This window comes from Trachemys scripta, chromosome 5 (genome assembly GCF_013100865.1).
Source record: "Trachemys scripta elegans isolate TJP31775 chromosome 5, CAS_Tse_1.0, whole genome shotgun sequence".
NCBI classification, from domain to species: Eukaryota; Metazoa; Chordata; order Testudines; family Emydidae; genus Trachemys; species Trachemys scripta.
Window position 1 is genome coordinate 81,423,590 of NC_048302.1, and position 19,442 is coordinate 81,443,031.

Consider the following 19,442-nt stretch of genomic DNA (forward strand, 5'->3'; position numbering starts at 1 on the left):
ATGCATCCGAAGAAGTGGGCTGTAGTCCACGAAAGCTTATGCTCTAATAAATTTGTTAGTCTCTAAGGTGCCACAAGTACTCCTGTTCTTATTAATTATATTACCCTCTAATTCTATATTAATTTACAGTTTTGTATCCACTGATCCACTATCTTGCCCAAGATTTAAGTCAGATTGACAGGCCTATAATTACCCAGGTCATTCCGTTCACCCCGTCAAAATATTGGCACAGCATTAGTTTTCTGGAACTTTCATGGTGCTCCAAGACTTATTGAAATTAATCATTAACCGTCCAGGGAGCACCTCAGTTAGATCTTTTAAACTTCTAGGATACAAGTTTATCTGGACCTGCTGATTTAAAGATATCTAACTATAGTAGCTTCTGTTTAATATGGACATGCCTGCACTATGCTAACTAGTGGCCTAAGTTGGTCTTCTTACATGTTGTAAACCAGATAAGTCATTTTTTATTCACCAATTTTCATTTGGCCTTGCAACCTGCTTTAGTCAAGGACTTATTGAAGGTTCATAATGATAGCATTCAGATATGCAGCATCATCCCACTGATGAGCCTGAGCACCATATCCATTAACAGTTGAAAAGTTGTGGCTGCCCCAAGTAAGCTGAAAGGCATTGTTCTGAAGTGGAAGAGCCCTAAGGGCTTCAAGAAGGCCATTTTGTCTTGTAATGCAAGTGATACAGGTATCTTTTTGTAAGATCTATAGTACTGCTATATTTGGTAGACCCTAGATGTTCTAATAGCTCATCCATTCATGGCATCAAATGTGTGTCAAACTTTGAGACTGCATCAAACTTTTCTGAAATCTATACCAAAGTGCATTGAATTATCAGGCTTTGGGACAAGAATGATGGGACTTTGCCAAACTCTTTGGGACTCCTCAGCTAGCCCTACATCCAGGGTAGCTTGCAACTCATCCTGGATGATCTCCCAAATCTTCAGAGATCAAGTATGAGGCGTCTCTCTAACCTGCGGTCCCAGGACTCATGATGTGATGGTATAATCAGCTGGATCCAGCCAGGTGCAGAGGAGAATATGTTTGGAAAGATATCAATGAGATTTAAAACCTGACCTCTTTGTTCAGACAGGAGTTTGCTGCATTTGTGCTGACTCTTGATGAATGGGTGGCTTGACGACCCAGCTCCAGCTCTGGAGTTAACATCCCTTCTCTGGTTTTCCAAGAATTAAGCAAGTTCACATGGTAAAACCCAGTTTTTTCCCACCTCCCTAGCAGCAGATTTTGTAATCCACAGGACCAACCTAACAAACCACTTCAAAAAAATGCTTGCCATCTGGTTAGCATTATGGATTCCATGCTGGGAAGCAATAATAGAGCTCAGTCCTCCGGGGTTGGAAGATCCGTAGACATGCACCCTTGTTGTAAGTTTGTTTTCTCACCTGCTGCCCCGGCAGGTTTTCAAAAGCAAAAACTCCCAGCCTCTTGAGGTGCTCCTGGAACTATGTTACATACCCAATTGTTCCCATTGCCTTCGGATTCTTCTCTTCTCAACCCTCAGGCAGGATGTCTAATATTCCTTGAGACAATCACCTGTATAACAGTTCAAAAGGAGAGAATCTGATGGAGGATTGTACTACCGCCCTAATGGTGAACAAAATCCCCGTGAATGGATTGTAGGAACATTGTGTCCCCTGTCTAAGTACTTGTATTATGCTCCTCACCATGGTATCTAAGCACCTTACAAAGATACTTTCAAGGAAATCAAATTAAGTAGGCTGCAGTTGTTTACAATTTCTGTTAAAATATATTATTTTTTAAAAAATACAGTGGTTATTTCTTTATTTACTCTTTTGGAACCTCATAGGAGAGTTTTAGTGATTTTTATAAAAATATCTGTGCATTTGACCTTTAAAAGTTCTATTTATGGTGCATTGTTCCCGCTCTCATTGATGTCACTAGCAGCTTTGGGCTTGCCTCACCTCCCCCTTAAGAGAAAAAAAAAAACTCGTATTAGAGTGAGATTGATGTTCTGTTGGATCCTGTGGATTAGTTTCCCTATAGGCTAGCTTAGATCAGAGTCTGAAACTAAGAACCATCTACTGCACCTGAAAGGTGGATGCTATTTCCATCTATGTCAGTGGTAATTGTTCATGCTTATCAAGGTCAATTTTTGTTAGGCTTTCATTTTATGTTAAGCCTTTTAGAAATGTTGGTTCTGATACTCTCACAGCAGTTTTATGCCTGCGTAACTCTGTTTAAACAGGTGTGTTTAAAATCAATGGCATAGAATGGAGTGCAGAAAGAGGCCTATTTTGTATAAACAAAAAATGAGAGTCTCTACAACACTCACTAGCAAAATTTGAAGGTTCTCTTCCTCTCAATTTTAAGCATGGGGAAGGTGATATTTCACTGCAATTCTACTGCATATCCAATTGCCAGGCATCTAATTGCAGTTTTTATACTGAAAACCAGTCATGATAAATTAATTCTTTTATATGTATTAAAAAATGTAAAAGGGAGAAGGGGGAAATGTGACGTTGTAGAGAAGATAGATGCCTGACCCAGTCTCCTCTCCCTTCCCCCTCCACCCCCAACTAATTCTTAACAATGTGGGGCTCCCAGGTATCTAAATGATAAGTTTCTGTCAGAAATTTACTAATTAAATCAGGGGAGTCCTTTTGGTTGTGCTATTATGGATCCTGCTGGGAAAAATAGGAACACCAGACAACCCAAAGACTGAGTCTCCAAAGAAAGGTAAGGCTGAGGGACCCCAGCAGTCTCTCACGCAGAACTTTGCAGCTATGAAGGACTTCAGCTACCAAATTTAATCTTTTATCTCAAGATATACATGGACTCTAAAGATGTGGGAAAAATCAAAGTTTGTTTAACCTACTTAGATAACAAACTATGAAAAACTGCCATAGAATTGAAGAAGGTTAAAATGGAGAATGTCCCCTTCAGGGAAAGACTAACCAAGCTTGAGAAGAAACAAGGAGATCTTGAAAACAGATCATGCAGGAATAATTTGCAGTTACTGGGGGTCCCTGAAGGGCTGGAAGGAAAAAAAAAAACCATTGTAGCTTTCTCCACAACACACACTCTAAGGTACTGGGATTGGATCCCAGTTTGCCTCCCCTGGAGATTAAAAGGGCTCGTCGAGTGGCAGGGGCCAGAAGGAGAGAGAACAATAATAACCCAGACCCATCATGTTTAAATTGCTAACATTTAATGACAAAGTTAAGCTGGTATCTGCTGCTAGGCAAAAAGGAACTCTTAAGTATAAGGATTTTAAATTTTCTTTGTATCCCGATTTCTCTGCCAATTTAAGGAAGAAGAAAGCAGCATTTAATGCCAACAAACGAATTCTCAGGGGATCAGATATTAAATACAACCTCAAATATCCTGTGATCTTCATAATGAAACTGACAGACTCTGTGAAATACTTCAATACCCCATCAGATGCTTGGCAAGCACTACAGGAATTGAGACCGAATCTCACTAAGGGTAAGGCATCATCCTCTCATAAAGGAAAAGAAAATGAAGAATATAAGCCCTGAAGAAAAGGACTCATGATTGGGAAAACCAGGTAACTCATGTACATATTTGATGTTTGATATTTAATAGTTTTATAGGCTGTAATTAGTACTGTTAGACAAGATATTTAGTATAGCTTGATAATTAATACTTTCAGTATATTGATAAGCCAATATGCGTATATCTATATATTCATAACTATATTACTCTTACCTGTTTATTTCTACTTATATGGCTATATGTATGTCTAGATGTTTATTAGATATATATGATATATACATTATTTGGTGCTGGTCCTACCTTGAGCAGGGTGTTGGACTAGATGACCTCCTGAGGTCTCCTCCAACCCTAATCTTCTATGATGCTAATATATTCATAACTATTTACTTGCATGCTATTTGTGACTACCTATCTCTCTTTATATGGATACTTGTGCGGTTTTATGCTTCTATTCATATGAAAATCTTATATATTTATAATATGTATGGTAATATATTCATATTTATTTCCACACACATCATCATTTATGTCACTTCATATTTACTTTTTTCATTAGTCTATGGGTATAAATATTTATATACCATGTGAATATTAGCATTTATATACTACATATTATTTCTTATGCATTCATATCTATGAAACAACAGGTTTCATTCATTTATATACTTTGACACATATAGGTATTTTGTTAAATATAGGTATATTTCTGGCAGATTCCTAATTAATTCATATTGTGCTTGTGGAGAGGGAAGGTGGGCGCAGGTGTATGCCATCTGGGATCTGAATGTGCCCATACTAGAAATCTGTGATATTAAGGGTAATTTAGGTAGTGTATGTTTTGTTTTGTTTTTCTTTCTTTTTGCATGGAGAGGCACTTTGAGGCACTGAAAATCAGATAGATGTCATATAGCTGTTCTTCAGGAGACCCAAGTAAGGAATGAAGATGCCGGAAGAATTAAACTGTGGAAGGGACATGAATATCACTCTTTCAACTCCAGAAGCAAGGGAATAGTGATACCAAAGCACAAAAGAGTGTAACTTTTCAATTTATTCAATCATGTTTAGATCCAGAGGGCAGATACATAATAATAGAAGACATTTTCAACACTAAGATTAATTTTGGGGAGTGTATGTAATTCTAGTGGTAGGAATGCACCCTTTATTGCAGAAATAACTGACATTATTTCCAATGGAGCTGATGGTCCAGTGGTTTTAGGAGGAGATTGTAATGCTGTCATGGATGATATCATAGACAAATCTCAAGGTTCTAGGCAAAAATCTCAGGCCTTTGCAAAACCATCCATTACCCCTGCTGGAGGATATTGGACTAGTGGACATTAGGAGACTAAAGCATCCTATGAAGTGTAATTATAGATCCTCATAACTCATGTCTCCTACTCCAGATTAGATATTTTTATGATAGCTGAAGTCCTAGCTCTTGCACGTCTGGAGGCAGAGGCTGGTAATATCATCATCTCTGATCATACTCTAATTTCTTTTCATGCAGATACTGGTAATAGTGCTACAAGATCCTCAAGATAGAAGTTAAACACACGTCTGCTTAGGGACCCTAAATTTCTTCAGATGATTGAAACGTTCATTATCAGCTTCTTGAAGGAAAAAAAACCAAATAGTCTCCTATACTACAACTTTATGGGAAGCACTGAAGGCTATCTTAAGGGGAGAATGCACAAAATTCACATCTGAAACGAAGAAGAATAGGAATAAATTCTTTAGCAGAGGTGGTTACTAAATTAAAAAAAAAAAAAAAAAACAAAAAAAAACACACACCATAAAGACACTCAGAATAATGAGCTACTGCAGTCTCTCATCTGCAAAATACAAATACAATGAATGGATGTCCACTCAGACTGAATGCATGCTTAGTAGAGGTAAAGAATCTATTTGACCCTAAATACATTCTCGGTACCTCAGGTAAATTATATGGATGAAGATCTCTCTTGACTAGAAGTTAAGCAGGCAATTGGCTCACTCAACTCTGGCAAAGTGCCTGGGCATGATAGCTTTCCAGCAGAATGGTGTAAGACATTTATCAATCAGTTAGTACTGTTAGAAGTCTATAATGAAATGTTTACAAAAGAAATAGTGTCACGGGACATGAGGATGATATTAATTAACCTCGTCTAAAATAGGACAAGAACATTCGTGGCAATTGACACAGATTATAAAATCTTGACAAGGGCCTTGCTTCATGCTTAAACAACATTGTGCCATCATTCATTCATGTGGACCCAGTGGATTTTATTTCTGGCAGATTAGCAGCCGATAATACTCAGAAGATATCCCACTTAATCTGCTGGGTAGAAACAACTGATGCTCCAGCTACTATCCTATTGTTAGTTACTTAAAAGACCTTTGATCGAATGTAAGGGCCATAACTACAAGCAATCCTGAGACAATTAGGATTTGGACCTACATTTTTGACCTGGATTGATATTATTTACAACCACTCTTTCCTTCTGTTCTGACAAAGGGGTTATCTCCTCTATTTTTCAGTTAAAATCAAGGAACATGTAAAGAATACCCTCAATTACTTCTACTATTTGATATAGTCATGGAACCGCTAGCAGATAGAGATCCTCCATTGATGGCATTACCATCCAGGATAAAGAGTTGAAGGATGTGGAGGACATTCTGCTCACTCTCAAAAATCCCTCTTCCTCACTTCCACAACTACTATCTGCAGTAAAGTACTTTGGTGAGAGATTAGGATTTCAGATAAACAGCAACAAGTGACAAGTGATGGATATTTCTCATAGACCAAATCCATGTCAAATACAATCAATCAGTCATTCTCCTTTCATTCATGCAAAGAGATACCCTGATATGTAGGTAAGTAGGTTATGTTCTGATTTATCAAAGATAGTATCTGCAAACATGGATGTCATACTCAGAGAAATGACATAAGACATGGAGAAATGACATTCACTGCCAATATAGTTAAGGGGAAGGTAGAAGCTATTAAACTGAATGTAGGACCAAGATTAATGTGTATGTTTATCTTAATTTCACTTAAATTTCCTGCTTCAACTTTCACAGGAATAAAGAGAGTTGTACAACAATTCTTCTGGAATATGAAGACACTAGAGTTATCCGATAAAATACTTAAGAATCATTGCCAAATGGGATGGCGGGTGCAATGACCTAATTTGTTTTTATATCACCTGGATTTTCAGTTAAGATTTTTAACAAAATGGTTCTGTATCATCAACTCTTCCCAAACTGCAATATGGCTTGACATTGAAGAAAAAAAATAGTGAACCCCTTTTGGCTTTCTCTTTGAACTTCCATTTTTAAAACATCTGCCTGCATTTTTAAAGAAAAACACATTTGCCTCCTCTTGGAGTGTTTTTCAGAAAATCAAGTCCATTAGTACTGCTAATCTTACCAATTTCCATGCCAATCTGGAATAATCCCCAATTTAAATGTCCTAATATCTTGAAACTCAAATCCTCTTGGCTAACCAAGAGCATATTAACCATAAAAGATTCCGGAACAGACAACTTTATCCTCCTTCACATATTTTCATGATAAATAACAGCTACCAATAAAGCAAGGTCCTTTCTACAATAAGATTTGACTCTACATTTTGAAGGAGCTGGGGAAATTTGGCAGCCCACAAATAATATTCCACTTAAAGTGCTCCTTAAAAAATATGATCCCCAAAATGTTTTTGGTGAACGCATGTAAATAGCTCAACTCCTTGATTTATCCTATTGACTAATACCATAAAAGAAAAATAGGAGAATGGACTAAACAGCTCAATTTCCTCCAAAAGCTGGGCTAATATCTGGCACAGTATTCACACACCATCCACTTCCTGTTTTTGTGTTTCTTTCAGAAAGAAATTCTAAATCGTTATCATTGGCCTCCTGAAGTGATTGCATAAAGCTGGACTTGATGTACATAGTAAATGTTGGACATGTGACACCTCCAATGTAATCCTGTCTCAGATAGCCTTTGAATGTCAAAGTATGCACATTCTGGAAGGAAGCACGTGATGCTCTAATGTGATTGGATAGAAGTTTCCCCTACATCAAGCCTTTGTGTTTTGGGCTTTCTAGAAGATCTACTCTGTTGGAGTAATGCCAGGAAAGGGATTGCTGCTGTGTTTATAGTGGCCAAAAGAGCCATTTTACAAAAATGGAAATCTGTTATTACCCCAACATTCTTTGATTGGCTAACTGAGATAAGCAACACAACCCTCATGGAAAAATACTGACAATCTGTAGAGGTCAAGATCCAATTGTGAAGACAGATGGTCTTTCATAAGAGCATTACAAACTGACTCCAGGTAGATTGGGCTTCTGATGCATCTATTTTTTGGGGTGGGAGTAGTTGTTACGGAACTATTTATCTTATAATGCTCAAGAGTATTTCTCCATAAATATTTCATACTATGTTATTGTTAAGTCTGTATTCTGGCTGTGTTTTCTTTGACATTGTATTTGACTATGTCTGTATGGATATGTTAAAACATCTGAAAAATAAAATGAAAAAGGCCTTTTCGGGTTTGAAGTAGGGGTGACTAGATTTGAGGTATGACAACTAAATAAAGAACAGCTTTTTTCAGGGTTGAAGAGAAACAACAGCAGAAATGGCAGATCTTTAGTGTTTGCCATTTCCTCTCTTCATCTGCAAAATGAAAAAAAAATCTTCTGACAGCTGAAGAAATACTTGGTATCTATTATAAATTGAAAGGCCCTTTTGAGGGTTGAAATTTGAGGTAAGCATTTAAAAACATGGGACGCCAACAAAGTTTCCAAAGGACTTTGCTGGTGGGGTCAGAAAAGTCTATAGGCCTCTTAGTAGGACATGTTTCTTAGTTGATAAAGAGCCAATGGTATATAAAGTTTGGTCATCCACTTCATAGACTCATAGACTTTAAGGTCAGAAGGGACCATTATGATCATCTAGTCTGACCTCCCGCATGATGCGGGCCACAAAGCCGTCCCAACCCCTTTCCCTTGACTCTGCTATTGAAGTCCCCAAATCCTGTGGTTTAGAGACTTCAAGTAGCAGAGAATCCTCCAGCTAGCGACCCCTGCCCCATGCTGCGGAGGAAGGCGAAAAACCTCCAGGGCCTCTGCCAATCTACCCTGGAGGAAAATTCCTTCCCGACCCCAAATATGGCGATCAGTAGAACCCCGAGCATGTAGGCAAGATTCTCCAGCCAGACCCTCATTGGCCATTGATACTATTTACTAGCGATGGCACGCTGTTCATTTGACTAGAATCATGTTATCCCATTAAACCATTCCCTCCATAAACTTATCTAGCTTAATCTTAAAACCAGACAGGTCCTTCGCCCCCACCGTTTCCCTCGGAAGGCTTCGTTATATTAAGAATGAGAATTGTGTAAATCCGTTATGGTGGCTCTGTTTTTATTGTCACTACACAGAGTAAGGTCAGTAGTTTAGCTGTGAGCCCATTGTGTTCTGCATATTCCTAGGCCCTGGCCCAAGATGCTTTATGGTGGTAAAGCTGTCTTAAAGTGGCAGCTGAGGCTTCTCCCTGTCACTGGGAATCCTCAGGTAGCACAGAACCAGAGTAGCCAGCTCTGTTCTTTCACTCTTCTACCCTTGGTGTAAGAGACGAGATAAAATAGGGAGGAGCTCTGGGTAGAGTGCATGTTGCTGTCAGATCCTTAGGCATTGCAGCATAATTTAGAGAGTCCTGAAGGTGCTCCAAATTATGCCAAAGGCTGTTTTAGCCTCCGTGATTAGTGGAGTATAAAGTATAAGGTCTGATGTCTTTTTCTACAGTAAGCAGCAGCTGCCATATTAGGACAGCAGCAGCCAAGAGCTAAGAAACAGAGAGTCACATCCTCACAGTCCATCTAAATTACATCAAAACAATGTAATATCAGGCTGTTAAGAAGGCTCTTCTCTCCTAATAGTACCCACATCACCAGATAAGGTCTGTTTCTTTAAGGACTTTAAAGAAAACTTTGTTTGATAGCATTCTGTCTGACAAGAAATCACTTACCCACAGTTGTGATTGTGAAATCTATACTTCTATTGCTTTGCCTTTATGGTTCCCAATTCTATTGTTTATCTGTATGGTCCCTGTCTGATTCTTTCATTGACTGTCTGTTGCATAACTAATTTTGCAAGACTTAAATCAACTAAAGTGGTGGGGTCTGACTGGGCAAAGAATTGTTTCGTAATGGGGTAGGATTGGTGAAAAATACGGTTTGCAGTACTTTGGTTTAAAATGACTCGTTAAAGTACAGCTAAGCAGGATGGAAGTTTAACTATATAAACTGGGGACCAAAAGGAAGTTTTTTGTAACCTAACTCCAAGAAACAGCCCAAGATCAGAGCTGCCAGACCTCAACACCCTGCCAATCATACCGTGCAGAAGCTGGAGCCCTGGATGACCGGATCCTGACTGGTGACCAGAAAAAGTTCATCTGCCTTAATGAGTAGTGATTATTGTATGCTTAGTGTGTGTATTCTGTTTTGGTAACTGTTAATAAAGGGAGGTTAAGTATATTACTTTGTAAGGCTCTTTCACTGGTAAAAGGCCCAGCAAATCCACAGAAAATTATACCCTGAGCCCTAGGAACTGCATAAGGGTTGGGGTACCTAAATTAACTGGGTTATACCTTGAGCCCATGAAAGGGTAACGGTGTAACAAAAGATGGGATTAAACCACCCTTCCTTCAGCTATGCTGAATATTAATTAATTTTAGTTCCTTTTATTTGAAGATCACACTGCAAAATCATATTAATGAAATATGTGTGCTGGTAAAGGAGAAAGAACAGCAGAAAAATTGGTTATTTAGGTATACAAAACTTTTCACAAGCCTTACGATACCTACAATTTCTAGTAATCAAAGAAATTCACTTTACTTATAACTAGAAATTAAAGAATTGAGATAGCACAAAGGGAACTCTAGGTATTGTGGTTACTGTGATCTGAATAATACACTGGAGATTTTTAATTAACAACTTGCCTCACACTAAACATTCCAGGTATGCTTAGGTGCTGAGTGGGTACACTACATACTAATATTACATTTATCATAACAGTGAAAGGGTTAAAAAAAGCCACCGCTTGTCAATTTCTTTTTAATAATTTTCTTTTTTAAAAATTGTCCTTCTTGGCACTCTTAGAAGCATGCTGATGTAATTTTTCTGTAATCCTTTTCCCTGTAAAGGGTTAAGAAGCTCAGGTAACCTGGCTGGCATCTGACCTAAAGGACCAATAAGGGGACAAGATACTTTCAAATCTTGGGGGGGAAGGCTTTTGTTTGTGTCTTTTGTTTGGGAGTGTGTTCGTTCTCGGGACTGAGAGGGACCAGACATCAATCCAGGTTCTCCACATCTTTCTAAGCAAGTCTCTCCTATTTCAAACTTGTAAGTAAATAGCCAGGCAAGGCGTCTTAGTTTTCCTTTGTTTTTCTCAACTTGTAAATGTACCTTTTACTAAAGTGTTTATCTTTGTTTGCCGTACTTTAAACCTGAGACTAGAGGGGAGTCCTCTGAGCTCTTTAAGTTTGATTACCCTGTAAGGTTAATTTCCATACTGATTTTACAGAGATAATTTTTACCTTTTTCTTTAATTAAAAGCCTTCTTTTTAAGAACCTGATTGATTTTTCCTTGTTTTAAGATCCAAGGGGTTTGGATCTTTTTTCACCAGAAATTTGGTGAAGGTTTTTTCAAGGTTTCCCAGAAATGAAATCCATTAAAATGGTGGCAGCCAAACCAAAGCTAAGCTGGTAGTTAAGCTTAGAAGTTTTCATGCAGGCCCCTACATTTGTACCCTAAAGTTCAAAGTGGGGATCCAGCCTTAACAATAATATACATATGTCAAATGGTTAAATTTCAAATGTTTTCATAAACATTTGTAAAATCATTCAATTATTGCCATTGACTCTAAATGAAGTGTATTTGGGATTGCTTTTCCATGTGATGGCCTTACTAGGTTTGCAGCACTGCAGTGAATATCATTAAGGAAACAAGTTTCCTATCAACTTCATGAGTAACAGATTTCGTCTCACTGAAGCTCAATAATCCTGATTGCTGTAACTGTCTGAAGAAAATAGTGTAGAAAAATCAACAAAATTCCCATTGAAGCAATTTGGTTTGAATGAATGACTTCACAGAAAGATCATTGGGTCTTGTGTCGATTGAAGGAGCTTATCTCTCCTGCCCGAACCCCAGCTCAATTAGAAATTGTTTTCCCATTAACCACTTAGAATTTGTTCTTGAAAGGCTTTGCCTACAGTCAAATCTAACTTAGATTTTTTTTCCAGAGTGATGCTACCCAAGGACATAGGGGACATAGTGGTCTCACTTGTAGGGGCAAGTCCTTAATAACTTTATTCTCTTAGGTGGCTTCTAATTTCCACTTAGGGTGACCAGATGTCCCGATTGTATAGGGACAGTCCCGATTTTTGGGTCTTTTTCTCACATAGGTGCCTATTACCCCCCCCCACCACCACCTCCTGTCCTGATTTTTGACACTTGCTATCTGGTCAGCCTATTTCCACTTGTGGGATGTGCTCTCAGTACTGCTGAGATTCTGAAGCCTTTTGGGAAACAGTGCTGTTTGGAGTTATACGAGTGTCCACTTGCCGCTCCAAACATTCACAGTTGAATTTATAAACTACTGTACCACCCCAGCTGCCTGAATTCCTTTTCACCTGTGGGAGGTGACTTATTTCCATCACAGTAATATTGTCCGTTTGGGGGGGAAGGGAGAGAGTTGATCCAAATCTCCCACTGTTTCTAGTGTTAATTGTATTTTATTAACTAATATATAGTTAAGTAAATACTTAGGCAGATTATGCTATTACATATTTAGCTTTGGTGGTAGTCTGGGGGTCTTCGGTCCTTTTGGCTGTCATAATTCCAAGGACTGGGATAAGATGTAGGCATTGTGCCTCTCCCTGTTCCTAGAGGCTGTGTATTCTGCCTGGGGTACTTCAGCGTGTATAGCCTTCACACCTTGTACCTCCATGCTTCACTGAGGTAGCTTTTGGGGTCTGATCCCTGCATCTAAAAGTTAGATCCACCACCTGCCCATTTAAAGGGAGAAAGCAGACTGCCTTCCGGTTTGAAGCCAGGCAAATCAGGGATGAACCTGACTCCAAAGAAGTCAATAACAGATTGATTAAGGCTATAATGTTGCTCATCTAGGCTATATATACACTCTATTGCTGTTTAGACTATGGATGCATGAATTGGAGCACACAAAAACAATCTACTGTATCTGCCCTGTGAGGACAATGTGGGTGCAAATTAAAAAGATACCTGGTTCCCATTAACTTAATCCTGTTTGAAGAAGACTATGTTATTGTGAACAGGTACCTGTCAGTTTGTCCCAGCAGCATCTGCACAGGACAATTAGGGTACATCTACACTACAGGGGGGAGTCGATTTAAGATACGCAAATTCAGCTACGTGAATAACGTAGCTGAATTCGACGTATCGCAGCCGACTTACCCCGCTGTGAGGACGGCGGCAAAATCGACTTCTGCGGTTTTCTGTCGGCGGCGCTTACTCCCACCTCCGCTGGTGGAGTAAGAGCGTCGATTCGGGGATTGATTGTCGCGTCCCCACGGAACGCGATAAATCGATCCCCGAGAGGTCGATTTCTACCCGCCGAATCAGGCCGGTAGTGTAGACCCAGCCTTACAGTGCAGCACTCTGATGGATGCTGCTATTCACACTCTCATAGTCCAAGATGCATGGCCATGTAAACAAGCTTCTAGAGGTGATTCCATATCATGGGTAATGAGTAGAGCTGGTTGAGAATTTTTCAACTGAATGTTTTTTCTAACGGAAAAAAAATGTTGATTCATTGAAACAAATATTTTGTAGGAAAGTCTTGGTTTTGAAAGTTTTTTCAATTAAAAAAGTTTTGAAGACATCAACATTTCCATAACAAATGTATGATTTTCCAGTGTGAAATGATTGTGTATTAAAATGTAAATGAATTATAGTAAAAAAAACTCTTAGAAATTGAAATGTAATATTTTGAAATTATCAAAACAAAGCATCCTGACTGAACTGAAATGAATTTTGTGGATTTTTTGTCTGCAAAAATTTGAGATTTAAATTTTTCATCCTATTTGTGACAGGAAAAATTTTGGAACTAATTTTTTTTATGGGATAGGTAAACCTTTCCCAATTTGCTCTAGTTATGAGGACTAAGGACTCCACCTCGGAGTTATGCAGGGAGCAGCCTGGATGTCCCCAGGACATTAAATTTCACAAAAAACACTACCAGTTGGGTTTGTTGGTATCCTGGGATTCCTGTTTTGCTCATAAAGTCCTACAAGTGGCACACTAAGAGCTTCTGTACAAAGGAAACTCTGAAAAGTTCATCCAAATTAACCAAGGGCATGAATTTAAAGTTCATTACTTAAACTGCATTAAACCCCTGTGTGAACACTCATTCATCATTAAAGTGGCCTTAATGATGAATGAGAGTGTCTACACAGGGGTTTAATGCAGTTTAAGTAATGAACTTTAAATTCACACCCTTGGTTAATTTGGATTAACTTTTCTGAGTGTCCTTGTGTAGGCAAGTCCTTGGTAAAAGGGATACTGTCCTAGCTTTCTACCTAATTGAGAGTAAAAGAAAAGAGTGATGCGTAACAAGGGGAAATTCTTCACTGGTAGTTTTCCTGTTCAAAAAGGATTTAAAAAAAAATCTGGATGAGTTTTTTTTGATGCACAGTCCTGTTCCTAACCCTTATTGAGCAGGTTAGCAACGCACACAGTGTTGTGCAGTGAAACATTCCTATATTTCTATTTCACATTCTGTCTTTCCATTCTGTACCCCTTAAATATGAAAACATAGAACAGATGCCTTATGAATTATGTATATTGCATAACAGAAGCCAATTGCCACATGTGTATTTTGATATTGAATAATTCATGACTAATCTGCTACAACTGCAGTGGGACTGATCCACCTGGCATTGTAAAAGACATTTAGATGAACAGAGTTAATTTTGCTTTGCCCTTTGAGATATTTTAAGCATACAGTACACTGAAATTACACTGGCTTCAGCGACCAGTTGGGAAAAGAGAAAGCAGCAGGATATTTTAGTAAAAACAGTAGGGATTTCTCATTGTAACCACCAAATCCACAGAATTTCTGTGGAGCTTTTCCCCAAATCTACATGTTGTTGGAAGGTATTATTCACATTTTATGTTTCTATCATATTAGCCACTGGACTCAATGAATAGTGACCTCTGCCATGTAACTGGTATACAACCTTTTGCAAACCTGACCCATATCATGTGACTGTGTCTAGGAAATAAAGATCAGCCTTGTACCAGTATCCCTGTGTGTTACACCCTTATTAAAATGGTGTCAAAACAGAACTTAACCTTTAATAAAAATGAAGCCACCTAAATCTGGAAGGAAATCTGGTTGAGAATTACAAGCAGGGGTTGCAGCTACATGTGTCATGCCCAAAAGCACTGGTGATCTACAATGCATTCCAGTGGGAGCATGAAGGAAACCACAAATTGGAAGACAAAGTCATTGAAAAACCTCAAGAATACTTTGATCCAAACAACAATGCCTCTTGGGAAAGTCATATTTTCTTTACAAGAAGCCAGCTGTCAGGTGATACCACTCATAATTGTTATAAACCGGCATAATAAATCATTCAAATCTGAACAGTTATCAGGACTAATTAGAAACTAACTCATTAGGTATAACTGATAACTAGGTAAAACAAGACTACTGCTCATGAAAATGATGCCTCCCAAATAAAAGTGTTAGCAAGAAATTAAAGAACAGAAGTGCATGCAATTAAAGTGCGCAGCAAAGCATGAAGACAGAATATAATGGTAAACAAATGGCAGACACTAGCCTGTAAATTTATAACAAGTCAAGTACAATACAAAGCACACATCCAGCACAAGGGGCGGAGTGTCAGACACGATAAAAACATCTATTTTCAGAAGCATGCACACATTGCAAAGAAATACTGGATCAAAATACATTCATGGATTTAGAGTATACAGTTAGTTTCAAAATAGTTTTTAGAAGGCTGTATGTCAAGAAACTTGAACAGAAGAAAGAAAACAAGAATGCCAACCGCTTACATCCGTTGCAAGCAGGGCCGGCTCCAGGCACCAGCCCACCAAGATTGTGCTTGGGGCAGCACCTGGAGCGGGGCGGTGTGGCGCTCCGGCTCCGGCCACCGGGGAGAGCGGAGCCCCGGCCGGGCACTCCGCCCTCACCCCGGCGCTCTGGCCACCGGGGAGAGCAGTGCCCCAGCCGGGCTCACTGCCCTCTCTCTGGTGCTCTGGCCGCCAGGGAGAGCGGAGCCCTGGCCGGGCACTCCACCCTCCCCCCCGGCGCTCTGGCTGCCAGGGAGAGCGGAGCCCCGGTTGGGGCTCGCCGCCCTCCCTCCGGTGCTCTGGCTGCCGGGGAGAGTGGAGCCCCGGCTGGGCACTCCGCCCTCCTCCCAGGGCTCTGGCCGCGCTCCGGCCGTCCTCCCCCTCCCGGTGTCCTCCCCCCGGCCGCCGGGGAGAGCTGAGCCCCAACCGGGGCTCACTGCCCTCCCCCCGGGGCTCCGGCTGCCCTCCCCCCCCCCCGGCACCCTCTCCTGCTGCGCAGGGGGAGGAGGGGCGGCGGCGGCGGGAGGCTTTTTTGCCTGGGGCTGCAAAAAAGCCAGAGCCGGCCCTGATTGCAAGTGACACACCATATTAAAATTCCAATCATAGGTTGACCAGTAACTAGAGCTTGGTGTTTGTTTGTTGTTTCGCAGGGAATACCAAGAGTTAAAAAAAGATTCCCCACAAAATTCTGGAAGAAATAGTTGCGTCAAAATATTTTGTTCCAGTTTTGACTTGAAAGTTTCATGTAAAATAATCTAAACAAAAAACAATTTCAAAATGGAAAAAATCAAAGTATTCAGTTGTGAAGATGTTGAAACTGTTTCAACACTCTCAATTTTTCATTTGAAATGAACTTCGATCAGAAATCAGTATGTTTCCATAAAGTGTTGCACTTTCCAATTGGTACTTTTCAATGGAAAAACATGTCAAATTTCTGACCGTCCCTATTGGCAACTTGCCAAGATATCAACTATATCAACCAAGGTGATACTTCATAATCACTTCTGCCACTCAGTCCTATAAGAGGAATAATAGACATCCAAATAAAACAAAGGACGCCGTGTCTTTGTTTCATGAAGACTCAGAATGGCAATAGTAGGTAGCAGAAAGAACACATGGCCACCAATTACAGCAAAGACAGGGCAGCAGGTGGCATATCTACCTTAGCATTTTAACAGGCCACTGTAGGAGAAGCTGTTTTGAGAACAGAGGTGTGATCAGAAAAATCACTCAAGTTCAAATATCCTATACACTGACCTCCTAGGAGCCTGAGAGAAAGCTTAACTTCTGGAGAAAACAATACAATCCACCGAAGATTTATGGTAAGATCCTAAATCTTTAGAATTTATCGATTCTTTATGATGGGATTTTTATTGTCCATGACTGCTAAAGTTTTGGATAGATGCCAGAGAAATCAAAATAAAATAAATTAAGATAAATGATTCAAAGCTATTATTTACAGAATTGAAACAGAAGCCAAATCAATAATCTTACATGTACAACAAATATGAATATGCCATACCCAACATTCAGGTAATATATACTGTGTTTGAGAGACGAACAGCTTGGTACACAAAAAGTCTTGATCACAAAAGTACACTAAAAAATCCTAATGAGAAAAGCAAATATTTAACTAAATAATTAAACAGCATTTGTCATTCCTGTTACTTCTTGGCAGCTAGTTATAAATTCTTTCAGTTATTCAAACACTAAGGATTTTTTGACATTTTTTTTTTACAACCAAAAATGATGTCTCTATTCAATCAGAAGGGTGCAGTGTTCTTTCAATACTTTTTACTGAATCATTTTAGAGTACATAAATTATCTAAATTCCTTAGAATAATAACTGTGCTAAAAGGCTACTCTTACTTCCTCCTATCTATATTAAATATATAGCTGTGAGTTGTGGCTCCTCCAATTTCTTTTTTTAAAGAGAAGTTGAGGTTCTCCATCATATTAGGAATAAAAGTCAAATCATCAGAGATTATACTTGAGACCAAGGTCAGATCTTAAATTTCCCTATTAAATGATTTCTGGAGTTGCAGTTGGAGGCTGTCTTCAACACCTAACAATTAAAGGGGTTGCCTAAGCGCCCTTTTATATAACCATTTACTGAACATGAAATTTTTGCTTTACCTGTGATGAAAATACACTTTCATCACCTTATTTACAATAAGCTTTTCATGCTATTTTAATTTCTTGGTTCATAAGGTTTCATAATATAGTTGGATTGTATTTGTATCTAGGGAAACCATATTTTTCACTTTCTAGGTAACCACCAGTATCCTTAAACTGACATCAAAACAGTACCATAGAACTGCTGAACCCAAATGCTCAAGCTCCCCTTTGCCTATAAACAAGACATACCTTCCCCCCACCCCAATACAGAATGAAAATAACCATTTGTAGGAATCACCATCTATATTGGCCTCCCTTATAGCTCAAACTGCTTCTTTGAGTAGATTTCATCAGGTTCCCTTGATCAGTCCCCTACTTTCTGGGAAGATTTTCTAACATGCATTCACATGGACTCCTTCCTCCATGGTGTCTCTCAGTCCCAGAGCACTTCACTGCAATGGGTCAGGCACAGACCCAGCAGTGAGACCATCAGCCCCTACAGCCTCAGCAGCACATAGATCTCGAGCCCGCCACCCCCACCTCCTAAGGCAGTCCTGCATTTGTCCAGCTAGCTCTTCCCTGTACAAGAAAGGGAATTTGACTCTTTGGAAGACAGTGTGGTGTGCAAAGTTGAGGGTCTCAGGGAAACAGAAACAATACCATGTGACTTATGTTAACATCTAAAGCACAGATACTTGCAGTAGGGTTGCCAATTTTGGTTGGATGTATTCCTGGAGGTTTCATCACATGACACAATCTTTAATTCCTGGAGACTCCAGGACAATCCTGGAGGGTTGACAACTCTTACTTGCAGCGAACTGTATGCAATCAATTCAGTCAAAAATATATGTAGAGAAATCAATGAGATATTTGAATAATGAATACATTACAGAAATTGTGGTCTTTTTGCAGACAGTCAGCTCTAGTGATATCCCCTTAAAGTGAAAAATAATGAGCAATTTCTCTAAAACAGATAGAATTGCTGGCTTTTAAAATCAGAGGGAATCTGTTCATTTCTTCAAGAGCATATTTTACAACAAATAAATATGCAAGCACTTACCAACTTGATCTGTAGAATGGATCTTAGAGTGGGCTTTTGCCCTTATTTAGAAATGTGTTTTACTGTCTCCTTGATGGATGTGTTGGATTTCCAAATTTGAATACCTAGGGAAAATTCTACTTTTAGATGATCAATCCTCAGAATGATTGGTTTCAAGATTTGTGTGAAAACATAACCAAGCTAAAAATAAATATTTTCCCACTTATTTCCTCCCTTTCCCCCAAAAGGAGTATTCAGAAAGGAAACTGGTGCCTCTAAGTAATGATAGATGAAATAATGCAAATGTAGCCTCTGAAAAGAACTGGTGTACAATTTCTAGAGTGCTAATGTCAAAGTTATCTCCATCAACTCATCACCTAAGGAAAGGAATGTCTCACACCAGGCAGAATGGGAGCAAGAGCTGAGAAAATAAGGTCAGGAAATGCTTCTTGACAAACCATCTGAAATATTCACCACTCCCCCAAGTAGCAGAATCAGACATGCATCCAGATGACAAAAAGTATTACATATGTTAAAAGGTAGATGACGTTGCTTGTTCTCTACGTTACTTTTTAAGACTTTTGAACCATGCAACATAGCTTCTGTATACATTACTCAACACCCAGGACTGCAAACACTATCTTAACAAATCAA

The 19,442-nt window shown here is 39.2% G+C and overlaps 1 long non-coding RNA gene across 2 annotated transcripts in view; it reads left to right on the top strand.

Moving 5' to 3' along the window:
- The window catches only part of LOC117878554, a 36,437-nt gene extending 27,918 nt beyond the window's left edge, over window positions 1-8,519 (top strand). The window contains exons 2-4 of one of the 2 annotated variants that reach the window (XR_004646006.1): window positions 3,307-3,564; window positions 4,382-4,546; window positions 5,020-5,288. This is a non-coding gene — a long non-coding RNA (uncharacterized LOC117878554). Of the gene's footprint in view, window positions 1-3,306; window positions 3,565-4,381; window positions 4,547-5,019; window positions 5,289-7,374 lie in introns of those variants that run through there. The other variant, XR_004646007.1, reaches the window with a different exon arrangement.
- The last annotated feature ends 10,923 nt before the right edge of the window (window positions 8,520-19,442 follow it).